The sequence below is a fragment of the Hetaerina americana genome, unplaced genomic scaffold (genome assembly GCF_022747635.1).
Source record: "Hetaerina americana unplaced genomic scaffold, ioHetAmer1.1.p SCAF_8, whole genome shotgun sequence".
Lineage (NCBI taxonomy): Eukaryota > Metazoa > Arthropoda > Insecta > Odonata > Calopterygidae > Hetaerina > Hetaerina americana.
Window position 1 is genome coordinate 33,500,350 of NW_027287427.1, and position 9,011 is coordinate 33,509,360.

Sequence of the window (9,011 nt, forward strand, 5' to 3'; positions counted from 1 at the left end):
GTGCTTCCGGGAGATTTGACCGGAAGATAGAGCTCGGGAAGAGGCTGCAGGAAATACGGCAGAGGCGCGTCAATCCTCGAGTCTTCACCCTCGAACATACAACAACAGCCCGTCCTCTGCTTCTCCACTTCCACAGCCCACCTATTGTCCCTCCGTCACTTCTTTTGTTTTGATCTCCGAAAAAAATGTTCTGTAGTGTGTATTCATGCGCCAGGCACCGCCCATCACTGCTGCAGCTTCCATTTAATCCCCCACGACCACATTCGTTCTACTACTATCTCCTGGTCTAAAATACGTCATCAATCACCGCTCCGCCATTCCTCGTGAAACATACGGACCAAAATTACGGATGGAAATACACAATGATCATATGATTCAGTAAAATCCAATATTATTTTATTACTTTAACCTTAAATATCAAATGAAAAACAAATCATATCATACGAGGGTCATCCGGAAAGTAGTACCCGTTCGTGCCGCATGAAGTGCTGACGACGCGAGTAGCCGCTGGACGAGGTCAGATAGCTTCAGTGGCTTGTCTGCCTTCTCTGAGCCAAGTTGCGTGACGCTAGCATTGCCTGTGTTGTTTCTGTGATTGTTTACAATGTTTAAAAAAATTGAGAACGCCGCCAGTTGTGAAGTGAGGGCAGTGATTAAATTCCTCAATGCAAGAAACGTTCGCCCATGTGATATTCATCGCCAATTAAAGGAGGTGTATGGAGACAATGTAATGGACGAGTCGTCTGTTCGGCGGTGGTGTCGCAACTTCAACATGGGGAGGGGGAACACACACGACGATGAGCGTTCGGAGAGACCGTCTGTCATTACAGACCAACTGGTGAGCTCAGTTGACGAATTCGTGAGGAACGATCGGCGCGTCACAATTGATGACATCTGTGAGCATTTTCCCAATGTTTCTCGAACAATTGTTCATGAAATTGTTAAACACCATCTGCATTATGCAAAAATTTGTGCAAGATGGGTCCCTCGCGTATCTCAATGAGCTGGCGGCGAAGGACTATGCAGCAGGAATACAGAAACTTGTCACACGTTATGACAAATGCCTTAATTTGCTTGGAGATTATGTTGAGAAGTAGTTTAAAGTATCCTCTTTCAAATAAAATTTTTTATGTTTGTTAATATTTACTTTTGTGTCTTTATTTCACGAACGGGTACTACTTTCCGGATGACCCTCGTATTACCGTAATAATACCTCCAAATACGTGATGCTTATAAATTTTAAGGCAACTGAGAGTATTTAAATCGAATATAAGGAAGTACCTCCTCACTTTCTTAAACCTTTTAGTGGTATATAATGACTAGATCAATAATAAAAATAAATAAATTAGCTGAATAGGCACCTCATGATTCTAGGCGTCCGGAAATGTTGTCCAAATTAAAAAATATCGATTAAAATATTTTGTGAACTTACCATCAAAATCTATCTTTGAAAGTTATCGATATCACCTAGTATGCATGATTTATGAAAGAAAAAAAGGCAAATTATATATGTTGAGCATTATGTATATTGCACTATAAAACTCAGTATCTATCGTAACTCCACCAATGTTTTGTGGATTAGCAGAGTTTTCCCTTTCATACGCATCAGGAGGGGATCATCAAGTTACGCCACATAACATTGCATCAGTAGCTATCGTTATTAACTGTAAAAGTTATAGTGTTTGATGCGATGTAAAGAATAATAATCACAGAAGTGCATCAATTTTCCTATTCTATAGATTCCCGTGAGCTATCATTACCATTCCCATAAGGTCGAATACCAAATATGCACATTTTTCATGAAGCATATCAAAAGCGTATTTGTTGAATCTACCGACAATTAACTAGGAAAATTGTGCACGAGCGTCAGCAAAGTTTCACTGCTAATGTCAAAACTTTTGAATATAATTTTTTTAAATGAAAACTTATTTGTCAAATAACTATCCACAAAAGAAAATTCTGAAAAATCATCAGGTTCAAAGTGCTATAATGAAGTTGCCCTCGCTGTCCTATCTCGCCTCGAATCCTTGATACGAACCAAGCCTACATAATGTTAAAAAAAATTCCTTGTTGTCCATTTCATCAATAAAAACGAGAAAACCTGAACATCTGAGTCCCTTTTCACGTTAAAGCTTTTCCCGGTCGATAAACCATGAGGAGTAAACGATTTATTGCTTGTTACTACAGGGTAACCGAAATCAGGTGCGCATTTCCCGTGTATGGCCTCGTAGATTCCCAATACCGTGAGAATTATTATAATCAGTTCTTTCACTCAGACTTATTGTTAATTATTACGCTGATAAAGAAAGGTTACTGCATTTCGAACAGCAATTCTCTATCAAGAATGGATTTACAAAGAAGAAAAAATAAGTGTCAGGAGAAAAAGAGTAAAAATTAAGTAAAGAAGAGTAAATATTGATATTTTTACTCATTTGAAAATTCCTCCGGTCTTGGTATCTCAAGCAAACATTTTTCAGAAAGCAAGAAAAAATCTGATATCAGCAACACCACCTAACGATAATTATTAACTGTTGATCATAAGAAGCATTCAAGAGAAAAAAAGAGTCGCGTGCGTCTCGCGATACGAAATTTGACCTCCCCTGGTATATGACTTTTTTCAGTATTTGAATACTGATACAGAATAAAACACTATACAAAAATCTACGATTTACTTACGTAATGAGTCGTAAAGCTATCATTTTGGAGAGATGCTAATGGGTGTCAAATTACTTTTTAAAATTGATTGTTTAGACAAGAGGGTGAAAAGGACATAACACAAAAGATAACTTTTTCGATGGGTTGAAAGCACCATGACCCGCCCACAGGAAACAATTACGATGTTTACCATAAAGAATAATATAATAATAATATCCACGTCAAACTTTTAAGGAAATTCAAGCAGTATGGTATTTATTTATTTATTAATATACCCTGTAAGCAACCACTAAGGTATGTGGTAGGGGGTAAATACACAACTAAATACTTTTACCCGAATATGACCCAACCGTGGTCGAACAATGTTACTATGATACCCTATAGTTCGTAGAAAAAATGACATTTTAAATCCATCTTCCCTACACTTAATTTCTCTAATTATATTAACATGATCTCTCCTACCATAATACGATGGGAGTAATTATACATTTTCAGCATCATTGCTAAAGAGACGCCATTTCAATTTATGCAAGAGTTTCAATATGTAATTTAACCTTCGCTCTGTGAGTAATACCCAGCCTAACAGCTCTAATTTTGGATACGCTGCTAAGTTTATCATAATAAAGTTTTATAAATCTAGCTCCTCTTCGCTGCACGCGATTCAATTCGGCAATTAATCCAACTATGCGAGGATCCCATGTACTTGCAGCATATTCTAAATGAGGCCTAACCAACGAAAGATAACATTTCTCTTTGACCTTTTCATCACATTTACCAAGTACTCCTCTGATAAATCCTAATATTTTGCTATCTTGTCCACATATACCCCCAATGTGTTTCATCTAGGAGAGATCGTGAGTGAGGGTAACGCCTAGGTATTAAATTGAATCTACACATCTCATTTCGGTGCTCCCAATGCAGTAGGCGTTCGGGTGGGAATCGCTCTTTTTTAAAAAAAATCATCACTTCGCACCTTTTTAAGTTTAATTCTAAATGTCAATTGTCATACCAGCATTGTGGAGCATTTAGGTTATCTGACATACATCATCTGACATTCATCTGACATACTATACATCTGGTATACATTAAATATGAAGAATACGAAGCTTAAATCATTTACCTTAGAAGCTGATAACTACTGTAGACCACAGTAAAATATTCTCAATGATGAAAGTACGTGCAAGAGGAAGCATAAGCGAAAGCATTCGTGTGGATGCAACAGCTGATGAGTAAAGAAGATAGACCTTTGGAAGAAGAGAGAGGAGAATATTAGGAGCTTTCGAGTCTCAGCGATGCAGGAGAATGCTGATTGCCAAATTGACCTACATATAAAAAGGAAGTAAATGGGAGATTAAATGAGGATTTGTTACCAGAAAGTACAATTAAAAAAAGAGAACTAGATTATTACTTGCCATAGGATATTTTAATGATTAGTGTAGCATAATTAAAGGGAAAACGGTTGGAATAGTGACTTAGACCAGAAAATGCATGTGTAGGTAGGTATGCAAGGCAGGTAACATAAGGGAGGCTTACAATAATCGGCAATTCGAAGGAAAGACTCGATAAATAGTGACGACTAATGAACCTTTACCTATATCATTTTCCAGTGCAAAAAATTCCAAGGGACGGCAAGATATGTGAATATGCTAAGCGTGTAACATTTAATTTCAATTAAAACAGTATTTAAGATGAAACAAAGATACCAATATCTTTAAAAGATCCCTTCCTAAAGGTGGAAGAGATGAGATAAATTTTCACTTTCTACAACGAGGAAGAAAATAATATTGGAATATTAACCTCGAAATAAAAGCAAGGCCACAGATCGATTTCACCTTAAAGAAAACATATTTTTTAAGGAATTAAGTTTTTCTTGTGAAGCAGAATGGGGAAAAATTTTATTCACTCGGGGTAAATATGCAAACGCAAACTCAATTAAAATCAGCACCTTTCCCGTATTATCATTACTTTTAGTATTGTAGGTTTTATGTCGTGGAGAATAGGCTGCAGACGGAATTTGGTTCATTACTGTTCATTCTTCTTCTAACAATGAAGTTGCTTAATTTTCTTCTTGTGGATACTATCTAGTGGGTGTTTCCGTATGATTAGAAGTAAACTTTCCTCTCTTATCTAAAACAAATGTAACTCAAAGGCACAAACTATGTTCCATTGTGCTTTAGTATCTTGAGGTATTCGTTGGCATATATTCGACGAGAGCAAAGCATGAAAGGGGAAATATCGTAAGGTCATATTTGGTCACAGTGTGCATTAAGTTTTCATGCCTCCTTTTTTGCGGCGCTACCTGCAACGCAACCAATCAGGACACAGATCGCCGCCGCAGGTTGCAGCGCCGTAGAATGTTCCTATCTCTCAACTCTTGCGTCGCCACGATTTCAGTGGCGAGCAAAAATCGACCCTCGCCAACAATCTTTTTTTCATGTCCCATCAAAACACACAGCGCACGGGTCATCGCCGTCTTCCGTTTCCGTCCGACGCTGCCGCAGGCATGAAAATGAGGTACGACAACGAAGCAAAAACGCACTACAAAAATATGGATGGATATGTGAAAACGTGACTTTACTCTTGGAGTATAATTTCACATGCGTAACTTCTCCCAATAGGTACGAATAACGTGTTTGCGCCATATTATATTTAAAGGTTAGTCTCATTAAAAATTCTAAAATTATTTTGTTTTTACCGGTAACTGAAAGAAAAAGAGGACCTGGAAACCTATGACAGAGGTGATGAAGCATATAGCCCAGCTGCTCAATTTTCAAGGAATTTCCAAAATGAAAGACCGTTATTGTGAACAAATGGGCTCTATGCAAAAGACTCTTTGAAGGATTTGGTGTGTTGCCCCTTGAAATTCGACACATATGTTTTAGCAATTGCTTGGAAAAAACGTTTTTCAATGAAAGACTAAAAGAAAGATACCTACAAATTAAGAGATTCGTATTCCCATATTCATGCCCTATCGCATATAAGTATGTACATGTATGTCATCATTACTGTTCATGCACCTGCAATGCTCTCTGATCAATGTACCAATTTGGTTCAATTATGTGTCGTAAGAGTGAAAAAGACTTAGGTGGCCTCATCTTTGTCATAATGAGTGATGCTTGCATCCCCAACCCCCAAATCGACCTCGTTTTCATGTTTCTCCCTAACTTATTTCCCCACCCTTCATCTCTCTATTCATCCTCGCTCTCCAAATCACGTGCGTCAACCTCTTCCTCGCTACCCTCTTCACCCCCCACCCACACTCTGAAGTCCTTTCCTATTTCACGTCATCGCTTTCTTCCACATTTTTCCCTTCCCACCTCACCCGCAGGTTTACACCCTTCCTCCCGACCCCCGCACCACCTTCGACCCTTCCTCATCACCTTCCCCTATTTCCCCAGACGATAATTCTTTCCTCAACGTTTGTTCCCCTCCCATTCCTTTCCCATTCTCTCCCATCACCAATGCCTACAGATCTCGCTCCCCCTTTTAACCCCTTTCCTTTCAATCCTTTTGAACCCTCGCACCAATGATTTCGATAACAGATCTCATATTTCCCCCACCCACCCTCCTTCCTCATCAACACAGCCATCTCCACCTCGCCCCGTCCCAACTTTCACCGACAACCTCCACGTCCCTCCTACCTCCTCAACACCCCATACCATGCTACTAAGAAGATGAGAGGGCGGCAAGGAGGTTTGGGGGAAGAAAAGTGGAGGACACAGGGGGGGTGGGAGAACTTTCGCTTTCCATTAGCAGAGATAAAGGGACTTTTGGCGAACAAATCGATGGCCAGCAGCCGGAAGGGGTAGAAGTGGTAAAGGGAAGAGGCAGGAGGTGGAAAAGAGATGGTGTCGGAGGAGGGAGGATGTGCGGGAGTGCTGGAGAGAGACGCCTGTTGGGTGGGCGAGACTTGCTCTCTTTAAAAGACTAACCCGTGGGAATGGGGCTCGAAGGAAAGCGAATTCGAACTCTCTAGCTCTCAAATGCCTTTAACGAACGAAAGCGACCGATTCAACTCTCACCCATACACCCGCCATCACCTCTGAACCTCCGTTTGTCTCATTTACGTCAGACTTCCCTTCATTTCGGCATCCTCTTATATTCTCTCTCCTATCAACCTCGCTCCAATCCATGCTAAAATGGTTCATGCTCAACCCACTCTACCTTCGGCTTTCATTTTGCCTCTTCAATTTTTTTTCAAATTCCGGTCGTTCAGTTATGAAAAGGATCAAATTTGCTTCATTTAACTCACCAGCATTTTTGCGTTTTCAACACATACACCGGAATGGTAATTTTAGTCATGCCTTTTCGCACATAATGGATTGATTGGCCAGATATTGATCGCCTTCAATGCTTGAGGCAGGTTCAAATACCCGTTGATTTATGAACATTATCGATAACATTTCAGTTCTCAAATGCGTTTGAAGCAAAATGAGAGGGTGAATTTTTGCATAGCACACTTTCAAGAATTAGGGTGAAGATAAAGGTCTGTACACTGCATAGAAAAGAAGAAGATTTAATCTGCTCTCCCAAGGCATGCGTATTTCTGTTTTCCATTGAGCTATGGAAAACACAAAATACTAGTTGTCTATGATCAACTGTTTAAACATATGTTCATAATTTAATAGGGCGACCAAAGCATAATTTATTGGTTAAAAACTTCTCATAAATAGGACTACCTATTTTCCTTCGACAATATCTGTTTATATCCCAATACTTGCATTCACCCTTCATGTGATGCAAAACAACTTTTCTCATTCCTCAGCGCTACCGCACCATTGTCAATTTCAGCACATTCATCAATTGTCTGTTATCGTTAATATCTTCGCAATCCCCTTAGTCAGTATCCGTATTTCTACCAAGAATTCCGTGCTTCGCTAATAAATTGAAGCTCTCCTTTCATTCATCTTCTCTATTTAACAACCTCTATTCTTAACCCCTCTTTTTTATTCCCAAAACTTGGGACAATTGTGAAACTGGAAGGACTAGTTTTCCTTTCTTTCTCAAAACTCTGCGATTACATAGATTCAGAAGCTTCGTCCATATTAATTAAAATATGACTAATTAATTGTCCGTCTAATTTTAGGTTGTTTAGGTTAATACCACTTCAATGACGGACACAATTATATATTTTTATAATTATTTATTTATTTTCATTGAAAAGTATTCCACACGCTCAAATCAATTTTTGAAGCGCACATTAATTAATAAAAATAGACAGGTGGTATCGTAATAATTTGTTTTATAATCGTAGATATCTACCTTACGCTCCAAAAGGGCACATCAAAAAGGGTATATAAAACATCAAGTAAATAACGTAATGATACACAAATATAGGGTTCAAAAATGAGAATCCGAGCTGAGGTCTTTTGGTAGCCTTGAGAGTAAGTTACTAACCAGACTACCGCATTGGTCTGCGCTTCACCATAATTTTCTGTTTGATCCCGTACTGCATTTACCAACTACTGCAGTCTCATTGCTAAATGACGAGCTAAAGCTTTGTCACCCATAAACATAACTGGCATTCATCATCCCACCGTTTGCTTTCAGTCCCATCTCCAATAGTCGCTGAGTTAATCTATACATTGAACATCAAATAATTACACGCTCGCCTCCGTCGGTGAAATTATTTTCATCGAGAACCACCTCTGCCTAAAATTTGAACTAATAGTTGTAATTGGTTTATGTATTTTCTCAGTCAGATATATGTATTTTTTAAATCCATTTCTGTCCACCATTTATGTTCATCCGGTAGATCCAGGTTATGAGCACAAATACGTGCAATTCATTATTAAGCTCGTTAGGCTAAAGACTACAAGTGGGCATCTCTCAAAGATCACCGCCCTTTTTTTTATAAAGCCTCAATATACTTACACGAAGTTTTCGTGCGAGATTTCCTCATCAGAAATAGTGCATGAAACCCAAACACTGCTAATTATTTCACCTTCCACGACATAAATGAGGTTGGTCTTCTAGAGCGGTGAATTCTGTGAAGCTGTCCAAAGTGCTGTGAGTTGCGTAATGCCTTTGGAACAGCCTTTGCCCTCTTTCTCAAGAATACATATGACGTACATATTTACGCTGTCCTTTCGGCGCCCGACGCCCGTTTCACCATACTCCGACCCACTCCACCAGCCTGGATGCAAGAGGGGTGAGGAGACGCTAGGGATCAGGAGGTTGCATTCACTCAGCGACTGCCGCAAAATGCCCTTTCCTAGTCTTCATTTGCCATTGGAGACCCCGCCCTCAGTTGCCCCCGTTCCCTTCCCTCGCGTTCCACCTCTCCACCAGATTCTCTACCCAGCCCTCTCCTATACGAGTTGCCGTGTGGGAGGGAGGTGGTATGGTTATACAAC